The sequence below is a fragment of the Gossypium arboreum genome, chromosome 11, assembly GCF_025698485.1.
Source record: "Gossypium arboreum isolate Shixiya-1 chromosome 11, ASM2569848v2, whole genome shotgun sequence".
NCBI classification, from domain to species: domain Eukaryota; kingdom Viridiplantae; phylum Streptophyta; class Magnoliopsida; order Malvales; family Malvaceae; genus Gossypium; species Gossypium arboreum.
The window spans coordinates 106,704,194-106,721,603 of NC_069080.1; positions in this window are offsets into that span (position 1 = coordinate 106,704,194).

Consider the following 17,410-nt stretch of genomic DNA (forward strand, 5'->3'; position numbering starts at 1 on the left):
AAAATCCATCGTGACTCGATCCCATTTCCATTCAGGTATCATGATCGGCTGGAGTAAACCCGTAGGCACTTGATGTTCTGCTTTCACTTGTTGGCATATTAAACACTTGAAACAAAATCGAAATGTCTTGTCTCATACCATGCTACCAAAGCGGCGTCTCGGATCGTTGTACATTTTCGTGCTCCCCGGGTGAATTGACATTCGGCTACTATGAGCTTCGTTCAGAATCATCGAAATAAGTTCTGAATTTCTTGGAACACACAAACGACTTCTGAACCTCAAACAATCGTCGTCATCAATTTGAAACTTTGACTCCCTATCCGAAACACATTCAGCCCATTTTGCAACCAATTCATCATCGACTTTCTGAGCTTCACGAATTTGATGAATCAACAATGGTCTAGCCTTTAATTTTGCCACTAACACATTGTCGGATAGAACAGACAAGTGTACATTCATTGCTCGTAAAGCAAACAGTGATTTACAACTCAAAGCATCCGCAACCACATTAGCCTTTCCCGAGTGATAGTCAATGACAAGCTCATAATCTTTTAACAACTCAAGCCAACGTCTTTGTCGCAGATTCAAGTCTCTTTGAGTCATCAAATATTTGAGACTTTTGTGATCCGAAAATACATGGCACTTCTCACCAAATAAGTAATGTCGCCATATTTTCAAAGCGAATACGATGGCAGCCAGTTCGAGATCATGGGTTGGATAATTTTTCTCATGTGGCTTCAGTTGCCTCAACGCATAAGCTACAACTCGACCTTCTTGCATCGATACACAACCCAACCCCATGAGGATGCATTCTTTGTAAATGACGAACTCCTTGCACGATTCGGGCTGCACTAATCTTGGAGCTTCCGTCAAATGAGTTTTCAATTGATCGAAACTTTTCGACACTTTTACGTCCATTCAAACTTAACATCTTTACGAAGTAGTTTCGTTATTGGTGTGGCTATCATCGAGAAACCTTTTACAAACCGTCGGTAATGTAACCAAGTCCCAAAAAGCTCGAACCTCGATAATATTTCTGGAGGCTTCCAGTTAAGTATGGCTGAAATTTTGCTCGGATCAACTCGAATACCCGATGCGGATACCACATGACCCAAGAAGCCCATCTCTATTAACCAAAACTCACACTTACTGAACTTAGCATATAACTGCTTATATCGTAAAATCTGCAACACTAATCTCAAGTGCTCAGCATGCTTGGTTTCATCTCTTGAGTAGACCAAGATGTCATCAATAAACACAACTACAAACCTATCCAGATACTGTCTGAAGACCCGATTCATCAGATCCATAAATACCGCAGGGGCATTAGTGAGCCCAAACGGCATCACTAAGAACTCGTAGTGACCGTATCTCGATTACGAAAGCTGTTTTGGGTATATCCGAATCTCGAATTCAATCGATAATAACCCGATCTCAAATCTATCTTTGAAAACACTGAGGCTCCCTTTAGTTGATCAAACAAATCGTCAATGCATGGTATCGGATATTTATTCTTTATTGTCACCTTATTCAGTTGACGATAGTCGATGCACAACCTTATGGTTCCGTCCTTCTTTTTCACAAACAATACTGGTGCACCCCAAGGTGAGAAACTTGGTCGAGCGAAACCTCTATCCGTCAACTCTTGCAACTGAGCTTTCAACTCTTTTAACTCGATTGGTGACATACGATATGGAGCTATCGAAATCGGTGTAGTCCCAGGTACAAGCTCAATACCAAACTCTACCTCCCGATCAGGTGGTAAACCCGGTAATTCTTCGGGAAAAACATCCAGATATTCACAAACCACTGGCACAGATTCAGGCTTCTTTTCTAACTCTTTGTCATCAAGTACATACGCAAGGTATGCTTCACACCCCTTTCTTACATATTTCTGAGCCAACATCGATGATATTACAGCTGGCAACCTATTCAAGTCAATAGACTCAACTCGGATTATCTCGTTATTTACACACCTTAAATCGATGGTTTTTCTTTTGCAATTTACAATTGCATCATGTACGGTCAACCAATCCATACCGACGATAACATCAAATTCGTCAAACAGTAAAAGCATCAAATCGGCCAGAAAATAGGAACCTCGGATTATTAGGGGACATTTCTTGCACACTTTGTCGACAAGCACGTAACGACCCAAAGGATTTGACACCCGAATTACAAACTCAGTAGACTCAATAGGTAGAGTCTTACTGGATGCTAAAGTTTCACATATATAAGAATGAGTAGAACCAGGGTCAATCAAAGCAATCACATTAGTATCAAAGAGAGTAAAAGTACCGGTAATAACATCTGGCGAGGAAGCATCCTCGCGTGCGGCGTATAGCATAAGCTCTAACAGAGCACGAGCCTCGAGATCTGGTTGTAGCATCTCTAGATCCTCTCGACCGCCACTAGCATTGCCCGTATTTCTAGATGGTCTACCCGGCGATAGTAGCACCGGGTTTCCCACTCGATTTACGTTACTGTTCGGACAATCTAGGCGTCTTTAATAAAGTGGTCGGTGATCCGCACTTATACAGAGGCGATCATGGAATCTACAACTCCCGAATGCCATTTACCACAATCACGGCACTCCGTTCTGTCTTGACGATCGTTTCCAACACTGGCGACCGAAGTGACTCGTGTACTCACAGGGGGTCGGTCGCGATCTCGACTAGAAAAACCCGAAGTGTCTCTAGACCGGTCTAAGTCATCTCTAAATTTCTTCGATGACTGTTGGAAGGGCTTCCCCGAAGATCTCTTTCGAAACTCCTTTGCTCCTATATCAGCTTTCCTTTTCTCCTTACTGAGCTCCTCGACTTTGCAAGCTCGCTCGACAAGTACCACAAATTCTCGGATTTCTAAAATGCCAACATACAGCTTTATATTATCATTCAGTCCATCTTCGAAACGTTTACACATCACAGCTTCTGAAGAAATGCATTCTCGTGCATACCGGCTAAGCCTCACAAATTTTCGTTCATAGTCGGTAACCGACATGGAACCTTGTTTAAGTTCAAGAAATTCCTTCCGTTTTTGATCCATGAATCTCTGACTGATATACTTTTTCCGAAACTTCGGTTTGGAAAAACTCCCAAGTTACTTGCTCTCTGGGCTGTGAAGTCAACGTATTCCACCAATAGTAGGCGAATTACGTAGCAAGGAGATAGTACACTTTAGGCACTCATCGGTGTGCAAGATAGCTCATCGAGTACCGAATAATGTTGTCCAACCAAAATTCACTTGCTCGGCATCATCATTGTCTGTAGCTTTAAATTCAGTAGCCCGTGTTTTCGGATTCATCAACTGGGGCTTATTTGACCTTATTTGGTCGATTCTTGGGAGGTATTGTAGGTCTTGAGGTGGTATTAGTCGGGAATGGAGGTTGTGGAACAGTCGTATTAGTTCGAATGTATTGGTTGAACCAATCATTCATCACGCTATAAAAAGCTTGTCTAGCTTCATCGTTCGGATTACTAGCAATAGGTTGAGAGTCCGCCGGCGCTGTCCCTTGCGCGGGAGTAGGCGCTACACTCTCAAGATCATCAGCTACCGCTCGGTTGGGATCGGGATCCATTACTATAAATAAACACATTTTCAATTGTCAGAAATCACCACACTATCAAATAATCGCATAATGGCATGTATAGCTAAACCCAAACGTATTACGGTAGTCCTAGAATCGACTAAGCCGTAGCTCTGATACCAATAAAATTGTAACATCCCGTACCCGAGACCGTTTCCGGAGTCGAACACGAGGTATTTACGGACTTATTTCATTGTAAAACACAGTTCATTTAAAATTTCCAGACGAGCTGGCTAACTGCATCACTGTCACCTTAAAAATCATATCTCGATTTCCAAAACTCGAAAACAAGTTCCGTAAATTTTTTCTGAAACTAGATCCATAAGTCCATCTACAAATTTTTTTCTAGAATTTTTGTACGAGCCAATTAGTACAGTTTATTAGTTAAAGTCTCCCCTATTTTAGGGTTCGACTGCTCTGACCTTCATGCATTACGACTTATATATCTTCCTCTACAGGGATTCATTACTTATCCCGTTTGTTTCTAACGAAACTAGACTCAAAAAGGAATCTATACATATATGGCATGACTTCTAATTATCTCTGGTTAATTTATAGTGAATTTACAAAGTTAGATCAGGGGATCCAGAAATCGCTCTGGCCCTGTTCCACGAAAACTTAAATATCTCCTAAACTACAACTCATATGATCGTTTCGTTTCTTCCATATGAAAGTAGATTCATCAAGGTTCGATTACATAATTTATTCACTATTTAATTCCATTCCTACTATTTTTAGTGACTTTTCAAATTTACATCACTGCTGCTGTCAGCATCTGCCTTTAAGGTAGACTTTACCTATTTCATAGTTTCCATGATTCAACTAACCCTTTAGCATATATAGCACAAAATATGATCATGATTAACCATTCCAATGGCCAATCATTGCCAAGAATATCCACACCTCTCATTAACCATATACATACAAAATGATTATAACACTATGCTCAAAATATATAAGCCATTTTCGCATGGCTATCCAAATATATAGAACACCAAGGTACTTGACTAACAACAAAAGGGTAGTCCTATACATGCCATTTTCAGAGTTCAACCAAAAGTGTACCAAAAGGCTTTGATAGTGTGGGCGACTTGACTTCGACAATCCCGAGTCCGATAGGTGACGAACCAAAATCTATAAAACAGAGAATCAAAGAAACGGAGTAAGCATTTAATGCTTAGTAAGTTTTGAGCAATGAAATTAGGCACAATTGAAGTATAGCGTTCATATGACTAAGCGGATAATTTCATATACACATTCTCAAAATCATACCTACTTCACATTACCAACCCTTATACTCATACAAGAGATCAACTTAACCAAAAGCGGAAGCTCATTAATCGTTGACGAATACTATTTAAAAGGAATCAACTAATCCAATGCATATCTGAAACATACCTCATCATTGGGATTTTACGAGCATATTAATTGAAATTATTACAGCAAGATCGCTCATTCCCAAACCAAGTACCTTCGGGCTTTAACGGATATAGCCACTCGCTCAAATGCCTTCGGGACTTAGCCGGATATAGTAGTTCGCACAAATGCCTTGGGACTTAGCCGGATATAGTACTTCGCACAAATGCCTTGGGACTTAGCCGGATATAGTAACTCGCACAAATGCCTTCGGGACTTAGCCCGGAATTAGTAACTCGCACAAATGCCTTCGGGACTTAGCTCGGAATTAGTCACTAGCACAAATTCCTTCGGGACTTAGCCAGGTTATCATCCGAATATTCACGCACATATCAGTAAATCATGACACATCTTTATTTCATTTTCATAACTAGAATTCAAACACAAGTCAATTTTTAAGCATTCCCATTTTTGGCTCAATAGCCATATACAAACAGCATGATTTGGTTTGCTTTATAACATGATCTCTATGCACATACGGCTACCCATCATACGTATAGACTAATTAACTCAACATATAATTCAAGTAGAATCATTATATCACCGTATATTTGTTATGATTATACGTCATGACTTAATCAAATCGTAAACTAAGTTTCATTACTCGAAAACTTACCTCGGATGTTGTCGAGCGATTTAACGACTATTTGATCACTTTTTCCTTCCCTTTATCGGATTTAGTTCCCTTTGCTCTTGAGCTTAATTTAACAAATAAATTAATTTAATCATTTGAACATCAAAAGAGAAACTCAAGGTACTTAACCCATATATACATTAGACATTAGAGTCACATATATATGAAATCATGATTCAACTCAACATATTAGCCCACACTCTCTTTTATCCGATTATCTAAGCCAAGATAAAAGCATCAATATGCTTGCCTCTAACCGAATACATGCAACATCAATCTACCTCATGTGGCCGAATATGCATGTCTATGTTGAGGCCGATTCTATACTTAATACATTCTACGAATATGGTTACTTGTATTGACTAAATACCATTTTGTTTCAAGTTCAAAACTCGGCTAATACCCATATATACACTAGCAATCAAATATTGACATTTGTACTTCACCTTAATAGCTAGCTTAGCAAACCTTAATTTAACATATAATTGTTCACAACACAATTAAAGCATCCTCTCCATTCCATCAATTCAAAACACATACATTAACCTAATATCAATTAACTAAGCACTTTAACAATTTTTTTCTTTAACTACACACATTCGGCAATGACAAAGACAATTTAACAAACCTTAAATTCAACTTATAACAACATATACTCAATATTCAAAGCATTTAACATCACTTCATCATGCTTTTACATCATGGCGAATGCTCCTTTTAACCCATTTACCCTCACAAAGCATGAATTTCATCATCCAACTTACAAGCTTACAATCCCATGAATTTTAACCTCATAATATCTATCCAACTCTCACTCATTAGCTTCTATCATCAATCTCCAACAACACTAAATAAAAATATACTTCGTGGGTCTAAGGTAGAACCAAGAAAGGAACTCATAAATATCAAGATGTAAGCAACTACCATTGTTCATCTAGATTTAGCATGTAACAACAACCATCACCCTTATTAATCTCCATAGCGAAAACCTTACTCATTCCACACTCAAAATTTCAACATGGGTTACAAAAATAACTTGATATCTCACTCCATATCAACTAAAATTTCAAGAACTAGTATAAACTTTCTTACCTTAATATTGACCTAGGATAACCGAATGCTTCACTCCTTCTTCCTCTTTTCATTTCGCCAAGAAGAACTGATTTCTTCTTTTCTTTCTTCCTCAAGTCACGGCAATGGGGGGGAGAAACATGGATGAGACAACTTTGTTTTCATCACCCCTCCCTTTTCATTACTTTATTACTAACCTTTTATTTTATTCTTTCTCCCATAAAACACTAACACCAAATGTTTATAATAGGCTTTAACTTATAGCATGGCCGGCCACCATCTTGTTCTTTGGTTAATTTGACATGCAAGTACAATTATTTTGCAACATGCATAAATAGGTCACTTTACATTTGCCTAGCACATTTCTAAATTTTCCCACATAAGTCCTATTTAATAAAACTCACTTACAATTAACAAAATTCCAATATGAAATTTTTATACATGCATACATACATATAATAAGCATCAACTATGACGGTTAATTATTTTTATGACTCGGTTTAGTGGTCCCGAAACCACTTTCCGACTAGGGTCACTTTAGGGTTGTCATACTCCTTATATATGAAAAGTTTAGAGAGTTCAACTATAATTAAACTTAATCACTTTTATATTAAAACTAATATAATGCTTTTCAAAATAAATATTAGATTAAATTTAATATTAAGATAATCACTTTGATATTAAATTAATAAAATAAAATCAAGATAAGTATTAAATTAAATTAAATATTAAAACTATTAAAATAATATTATTTTTGAAATAGTTAATCTAAAATCAAATTATCTAATAGAGTCCTACTAGGAGTGTGATTCTTTCACTACCCCGTTGAAGGACCATGTAACACCCCAAAATCCCAAACCATTACCGGAATAGGGTTACAAGGCGTTACTGAACATATTGGTTAATTTACAAACAATTCATGAATAAACAACAAATATATTAAAATTAAATCATTAAGTCTCTTTTATGAACCCTCGAGGCCTAAATCACGTATTATAAATGAATAGGGACTTATTCAAGTACTCCGAAAATTTTTCGTAATATAATTATTATTATTATTATTATTTTTAAAAAAAATTCAATATAACCCCTTTAAAAACATCTAACCTTCCATGCAATTTCAAATTTGGAACCAATTCAACACAACAACAACTCAACAAATACAATCTTCATCCAAATCACATTCTTCTCATAACAATATCACTAATCCTTATTTTATCTAACATTATATCCATTCATACTTTCAAGTAGTATTTAAACATCTTAATTAATTTCCATTCATATCATATATAAACTTATATTAACTTAACTAATATATTCATGAGTTGATACAAAACATAGTCATATAAACCATTTAAAGTATTTTTAACAAAATCTACCAGAAAATCGAGATAGTGTGACTTGAGCATGATGATCCGATCCTCTGACCCTCCCGTTAATCTATAAAGAGCAATAAACATTACAAGTAAGCTGACTATAGCTTAGTAAGTTCGTCGGCTTAAACCATAAACCTTACCAAATATTAGTTTCCAAAATTCAAATCATATGGACATTTCAAGCAAGTTACTTTCATCCTGTAAGTCATATTCTCCTTTTAAAAATAATTTACTTAATTGAGCTAAAAAACAATGATAACATTATTTACATTTCTTTTTCCACACGTTACAATTACGACTTACCAACTTGTCAATTTAAGGAACGACTTACGGATTTGAGTACATCGTGATCTAAAGCCCGAAGTCTAACTGAAGCACATAAGTGCTAAACGGAAGCCCGAAGGCTAACTGAAGCACATAAGTGCTAAACGGAAGCCTGAAGGCTAACTGAAACTCGTATGAGTTAACGGAAGCTCGTAAGAGCTAAATAGAAAGCAAACACGAGAATTCGCAATAAATGCTGAATCTCGATTTACTTGGGTAATTTACCGTCAATTCATCTTTTTCACTGAAAGATCGTACTCATTTCCTGCGTTCCATTCCTCCGAAATACTCGGTTCAATTTCATAACTTTTGTACGCAATTTACTTATTTTCAACAATTAACATACATAAATATTAATCACCATGTCGAAACCTTCTTAAAAACGGGTTTGAAAATAACGAAAACGGGAGTCGCCACCAATCTTTTAAAGTGTGATTGGATCACTTTATAAAATGTTTTGGTCTACGAAATTATGAGAAAATAGGTTCGGGAGTCGGTTACGTACGAGGAAGGATTAGCACCCTCATAACGCCCAAAATTGGTACCAAATTGAATAATTTTGTCTTAATGTCAGAAATTTGAAAGAATTTAGAAATGAGATTTCCTTAAAACCGTAATATTTTAAGTTAAAGTATCAAGATTCCTTCACTTCAAAAGAATACAAACATCACATCCAAAGATGATTGGACACGATATCTTTAAACTTTCGGAACTGAAAGCATCTTGTAATTTGTAAAATTCATTTAAAAGGATATTTTAGATATTTAAACAAACAGGAAATCACAACCCAACATATTAGGGCACTAATTCCCGAATTCCTAAATATCAAAACATTGCCTCTCTTTTTTAAAAAAATTCCTTTTGAAATGAGATATTTTTGTTTTGAAAATAATGATATATTTTACATTTTAAAAGAAATTAACATTTAATAAACCTAACTATATAGTACATGCTTTATCATTTTATGTAAATATAGTATAAAGAGTAATAAATAATGACATAAATTATACAATATACATTATCACTTTATGCATATATCATCATAAATAACATAAATGTTCATGCATTATTGTTACATGCAAAATGCAACATAGAACATTAAGAATTCAATGATATAAATTGCATAATACATGTATAACAACATTTCATGCAAATGTACTTTAGATCAACATAAATAATTAATTTCCATGCAAATATGTAAAAACAATAACAAATAATTTACTAAACAAATATAAAAAGGCAAAGCATAAACATATGAAATATAATTCAAATCAAATAAAAAGTATTTAGAAATTTTAGAATAATATGATAATAATAAAGGAAAACACTTTTAAAAAAATGATTAACATATATATAAACCATATTATAGGGTATAATAACTTAATATATTAACAAAATAATGTACTAAATATTAATATTACACATATTTATTTAATAGTAAAAAAACTATATAACTAATGAGTGATAAAATAATATATATTTTATAATGAAATAAAAATAATGTAAGAGATAATATAGTAAAATATATATAATATAACTTATAACCAAAATATATAATAATATAAACCATATGATAAATAATATAAAAATATATAATAAAATGTAGTATGTAATAAAATAAAAATAAAATATAAATACTATAAATAAGGATAATATACATTATTATTTAATAATAATTTAAAAAACTATTTATTCATACAATCAATGAATAATAATACATAATTTAAAAATAATATAATATAATATAATATATATAATAACGTATAATAACATAGAATTTATAAATAAATAATAATAAAAATAATATAATGGATAATATATAAATAAAAATATATATCATTTTATACAACTAATATTTATCAAAATTAAATAATATATAAAGTATTTAAAATAAATTAAAATATATAAAAGGATTAAAATTAAAATAATTGAAAACTTTGGGCTAATTAGAGAAATATAAAAAGAATTTGGGCCTATTTGGAAAGCGCATAAAAACCGAGGGACTCACTGGGCAATTTGCCCTAATCCCAAAACGACACCGTTTCCCCGAATACGGTTTTAAATCACTGTGAGGGCCAAATTGAAACAGAATTAAAATATTAAGGCTAAATTAGAAGTAAATAAAATTAGATTATAAAAATTAGAAATGTGAGAGGACCCATTGGGCAATTAACCCATTTTACGAAAACACGCAGATCCTCCCCGGGTAATCGGGTTAACACCCGGATCCTAGGCCCTGAAACGACATCATTTTGTGCTTATTGAATTAAACCAAAACGGCACCGTTTCATTTAGGCTATATAAACCAAATTTTTAGCTCAAAATTCATTTGAAACCCGAGTTAAAAAAAAAACTAAAAGAATTCCCTGAGAAAGGGGAGAGGAAAGGCCCTCCGGGCTCTGGCCTCCGTCAGGCCAAGCTCCGGCCATCGGGCACACACGCGCCCACGCGCCGTCGCCGACTTCACCGAGTACGGCGGTCAGAATACGAATCGATTCGTTTTACGGTAAAAAAAAAAGGTAATCTTATTATCTTTTAGTATTTATCTGTATATATTTAGAACAAAAGAAAAAATAAAATGAATCACCTCTACTTTCGATTGACTATTGGTACCGTAACTTTGTAAAAAAACTATGCTTTTTATTGAATCTTTGTGTGTGTTTTCAAAACTAAAAAAATGTCATTTACATCCTTTTGATTCGGGATTTTATAGCCACTGAAAAAGAAAAAAAAAATATTTTTACAATCTTTGATTTATTTCCTGCCATATTTGTTTCGTTTCTATCGTTTTCTTTCCATTTTTACAGGTTATTGAGGAAAGTAGACCACTGGCGTTGATTCGGCCGTAGACCACGGCATGGTTCGAAGCTCGGGAATCACGATGGTGAGTGCTTTGGCCTCTGATTAGTGCACCGATCACGGATCCTGAAATCACAACACTGATGGGGCTGCTGGAACGACGCGAGACGAACGGTCGCGTCGTTTGGAATGCTTGCGGCGCAAACCCTAGCTAGGGTTTCTCAACTGCTGAAACTCCTTAGGCCAATTGGGCCAGCTAGGCTGTATTTGTTTGTTGGGTCAAAAGGATATTTTGGGCCATTTAAATTTTAGGCTTGGGTGTAATGGGTACTGAGTAGTGGTAGGCTTACTAGGTTGTAACCGGGTGTAGGGGTTTTGGGCTTCAAAGATACCCGAACTTTGGGCTTTTGTAAACGGACTTTATTAATGGACTGTTTCATAAATAAACATTTATTTATTTATTTTTTATTCTTGGTGTTAAGGCCCGGGTAAATTTGGGTTATTACAGCTACCCCTCTTTGCTCATTTCTATATACTAGGAATCGAGCAAAGACTATAAAAGGACCAAATTTGCCCGGTCTGGCTAAGTCTCAAAATCTTGATCCTCATCTTCCCCAAAGGTATTCTGATGTCTTCAGGAGTGTCAAATTGGCTATCTTCAACTTGCTTATTGAAAACTCAAGAACACCAATCTGTTATTTTTGATCTGCTCTCTACCAATATAGAGACGCCAGATCTGTCATCTTCAATCGGCTCTCTGACAATACAGTGACGCCAAATCTGTCATCTTTGATCTGCTCTCTGACCATACAGAGATGCCAAATCATCTTAGATTTGCTTCAACGTAAACACGTGAAAGCCAAATCAGTTATGTCTTCGATCTGCTCCCTGTTGAATACAGAGATGCCAAATCTACTATCTTCGATCTACTCTCTGACAATACAGAGACGCCAAATCTGCTATCTTCGATCTGCTCTTTGACAATACAAAGACGCCAAATCAGCTATGTCTTCGATCTGCTCCCCTTCGAATACAGAGATGGCAAATCTGTTTCTTCGATTTGTTCTCTGACAATACAGAGATGCCAAATCATCTTGGATCTGCTTCAGTGTAAATACTTGAAGGTCAGATCTGCTATGCTTTAGCCTATTACCCTACTGCTTAGGGGGTTAAGGTGCACCAATCTTCATTGTCCCTTGAAGGACATGACCTATATAAATGTGTATAAGTTCATGCCTAATGATTAGGATGCTATGATCGAAATAAGTCAAATGCTCCTAATTAAACCTATTATAATGCAAAATGTTTATGAATATGACTCCTATTCCAGATGTCACTACTCATTCCTTCGTCAAAGTTCGTCCTTATTTCTCTCGCAATATCATTCTTACTCAGCCCGTGGGTTTGTACCATTCTTCAAATGCTATGACCCATCAAAATGTTTGTAAGATGATCTTCTCTTAGGATCAAATCATTTGATTTGTCCAATCATCATTTTGGACCAAAGAAGGAATTTTCTCGAGTTCTTTCAAACCTTACTTACGTGAATTCCTCGAACAATTGTTCTGTTTTAGTTTCTTGTATTATCTAGAAATTTCCAAAGTAATAAACAAAACTTCATTTGTGAAAATCATTTAGTTCATCTGTCATTATTTAATGCAACACACTTTAAGAATAATGGAAGATGAATTCAATCTTGAGAATAACTAGATTTGAATGAATTTGTCAAAAATACAAAGGGAATTAATCTGAAAGCCTATCTTTAAGAAGAAATAGAATCTAAAGATAGCAAACAGGATAAAAGTTAAATGCTCTAGAATTTGTCAAAAACACACCAGCTCCATGAAGTCTTTCTTGAGTTCAACATGTGTTTAAAAATCAAAAGTACTTTATTGATGCCCCGATATGCAACGCGCTTCGCTCTTTGTTAAATCAGATATAGCAAGATTACTGTATGCCCTTCAAAATTTTAGCTGTCTTTTCGGGTTTTCAACTCAAAACCCCTTTGGTCACAAGGAGCCCTTTGCGGGTTTTCACCTTAGCCTCTCCATTTTTTTTTCGAAAACTCAAGACGCCCTTTGCGGGTTTTCACCTTGGATCCTCTTCTCTTTTAGACAAAGTACTTTTTGACTGAGTCTGAATTCACTGGATTAGGTAAACTCTTCCCATCCATTTCTGTCAAAATCAATGCACCTCCAGAGAAAGCCTTCTTCACAACATACGGCCCTTCCCAATTTGGCATCCATTTTCCTCTAAAGTCCTTCTGAATGGGAAGGATCCTTTTTAGTACAAGGTCCCCCTCATGGAACTCTCTTGGACGAACCTTCTTGTCATAAGCTCGCATCATTCACTTCTGATACATCTGACTATGGCGAATAGCTTTTAGCCTCTTTTCTTCGATCAAGTTCAACTGGTCATACCGCGATTGAATCCACTCTGCCTCATCCAGCTCTATCTCTGACAAAATTCGAAGAAAAGGTATTTCAACTTCAATGGGTAATACTGCCTCCATATCATAAATTAGCGAGAACGGAGTTGCCTCAGTAGAGGTTCTGACAGACGTTCTATAGGCTAAGAGTGCAAACGCCAATCTCTGTAAGTTTCAGTCATTTTCCCCACTATCTTCTTGATGTTTTTGTTAGCAACTTCCACTGCCCCATTCATCTTTGGGAGATATGGAGATGAATTATGATGCTTAATCTTGAACTGACTACAAACTTCTACTATCGTTTTGTTGTTCAAGTTCAATGCATTATCTGATATGATCCTCTCAGGCATCCCATACCGACAAATGATCTCTTTCTTCAAGAAACGACTTACAGCTGACTTAGTAACATTTGCATAAGAAGTAGCTTCTACCCACTTCGTGAAATAATCGATGACCACGAAAATAAAGCGATGTCCATTTGAATCTTTTGGTGATATTGGCCTAATGACATCCATGCCCCATATGGAAAAAGGCCATGGAGAAGTCATAACATATAAAGGCGAAGGTGGTACATGAATCTTGTCTCCATAAATTTGAAATTTATGGCATTTCTTAACGTAGTTGATATCGTCCCCTTCCATAGTAGACCAATAATATCCAAACCTCATGATTTTTCTAGCCATCGTGAAACCATTTGCATGTGTCCTACAAACACCCTCGTGAACTTCTTTCAAGATTAAATTAGCTTCTACAGCATCCACACATCTCAACAGTACTTGGTTATTTCTTTTTTTACATAAGATGTCCCCATCCAAAATATAATTACAGGCTAATCTCCTTAAAGTTCGCTTATCATTTTTAGTTTCCTGTTCTGGGTATTTACAATCTCTCACATATCGTAATATATCCTGATACCAAGGGTTATCATCCTTTTCTTCTTCCTCAATGTTACAACAACAAGCTAGAGCCTCAAAAATACTCATCTGAATGGGTCTCATCTCCTCCTCTTTATTAGCTCTAATCATTAAAGCCAAGGTTGCTAGAGCATCTACCATCTGGTTTTCGTCTCGCGGGATATAATTGAAAGTGATATCATCGAGCTCCTCAAGTAACCCTAAAACTATCTTTCAATAATTGATCAATTTAGGATCCCTTGTCTTCCATTCACCTCTAAGCTGGTAAATTACCAACACAGAGTCTCCATATACTTCCAAGGTTCTTATTCCTCGCGCTATTGCCACTCGGAGTCCCATGATGCATGCTTCATACTCGGCCATATTATTTGTGCAATCAAAATCTAACTTGCACGTGAATGGATAATAATCGCCATTCGGGGATTCCAGGACTGCCCCAATTCTATTTCCCACCTCATTAGATGCCCCATCAAAGCTCAACTTCCAAGGATAATCCTCTGTAGTTGCTACACACATCAACTCATCATTTGGAAAATCAAAACTCAACGGCTCGTAATCTTCTAGAGCCCTGCTAGCAAGAAATTCTGCTATCGCACTTCCTTTTATAGCCTTTTGACTCAGATAGACTATATCAAATTCTGAAAGCAGTATTTGTCATCTCGCCATTCTCCCATTCAACACTGTTGACTCCATCATATATTTCAAAGGATCAAGTTTTGAAATAAGCCAAGTAGTATGATATAGCATATACTGTCTTAACCTTCGAGTCGTCCAGATTAAAGCACAGCACAATTTCTCAATTGGCGAATATATCATCTCACACTCTGTGAATTTCTTGCTAAGGTAGTATATTGCCTTCTCCTTTCTTTCTGACTCGTCATGTTGGCCAAGCACACATCCCATAGAATTGCTAAACACTGATAAGTACAAGATTAATGGTCTTCCTGGACTAGGTGGAGATAACACAGGAGCATTTAACAAGTATTGCTTGACTTTATCAAAAGCATTCTGGCATTCCTCATCCCAAGTACCTTGGTTGTGTTTTCTAAGGAGGCGAAATATAGGATCACATTTCTCAGTTAATTGTGAAATAAACTGAGCAATATAATTCAACCTTCCGAGAAAACCCCGAACTTCTTTCTGAGTGCGTGGTGAGGGCAAATCTCGTATGGCTCTAATTTGTCTGAGTCAACTTCTATTCATTTTTTGCTGACCACAAAGTCTAATAATTTTCCTGACCTAGCTCCAAAAGTGCACTTTACCGGATTAAGTTTTAACTGAAACTTCCTTAATCTCAAGAATAGTTTTCTCAAAACTTCAATATGTTACTCATCCGTTCGAGATTTGGCAATCATATCATCGACATACACCTCAATTTCCTTATGCATCATATCGTGAAATAAAGTCACCATTGCCCTTTGGTATGTTGCCCCTGCATTCTTTAGCCCGAAGGGCATTACCTTGTAACAAAAGGTGCCCCACAATGTTATAAAGGTCATTTTATCCATGTCCTCAGGATGCATCTTTATCTGATTGTACCCTGAGAAACCATCCATGAAGGAGAACAACGAATATCCCGCTGTGTTGTCTACTAAAGTGTCTATGTGAGGTAGAGGGAAATTATCTTTTGGGCTAGCTTTGTTCAGATCCCTGTAATCAACACACATTCGTACCTTCCCATCCTTCTTAAGAACTAGTACAATGTTAGCTACCTATTCAGAATACTTCACCTCTTGTAAGAATCTTGCATCGAACTGTTTCTTGACTTCATCCTTTATTTTTAATACAATATCTGGTCTCATTCTTCGCAACTTCTATTGGACTAGTTTACAATCCTGTCTTATTGGAAGACGATGCACCACAATATCAGTATTTAACCCTGCCATATCTTGATAGGACCATGCGAAGATATCCTTGAACTCACGTAGCAACTCAATCAGTCCTTGCCTTATGTCATCAGTAATATGCGTGCCAATTTTCACCTCTTTCCCTTCCTCTAGGGCTACATTCTCTACTGCCTCTTTCTCATGTGACATGATTTGTTTCTCCTCTTGTTTTACCATCCTCAAAAGATCTAAAGACACATCACAGTCTTGGACATCTTCAAAATCTTGAGATTCCTCTAAACACATGTCTTGCTCACGAGAGAAATCAGGATTTGTAATATCAGTGCTCATGTCATTGATATCTAGAGATCTGTGAAGTATAAAGAATATACAAAGATTGAATGAATTTAAGAATGATTATTTATGTACTATGAATGAAAGAATAAGAATTGTCAAAATTTTAACGGAATATTGGTTGATAAAAATGAAACAATACTCGTTGAATTGATAAAAGTTATGTTTTATTAAAAAGATAATAGATGATCATAAGGCTATTTCACAAATGTAATTCTATTACTTCTAGGCTCTAGAGTAACAAGAATGTTTCGAGAATTACTTTGAAAATTTTCTAAAGACTACAGGAAGTTCCTCCGCAGTCCAATTGTTCAGAGAGCTTCCCGATTCGTAAGGGCGAATGCCCTTAAGGTTTCCTTGCTTTGATCCTTCATTTTGTATAGCATTAACTTGATGACTTCCTTCTATGATTAACCCTCTCGATATGAAGGTTTGGGATATTGGAGGAAATGTCATCGACTCTCACTCCACTTCTCTTCTATTAAGGCGTGCCCTTCTTCCCTCTTGGCGCTTCTCAATTTCCTTCCTCCTTTGCTTATAATCTGGTTTGAAACCTAGACCAAAGCGATCTCTCTTCTCTTTAAGTTCTGGGATTTGAGTCCCTCCTTGTAGGTATTTCCCTAATCCTTTTCCTGGTAAGGCTCCCTTTTCCGCCATCATTTGTAGAGCCATCCTCGTAGCT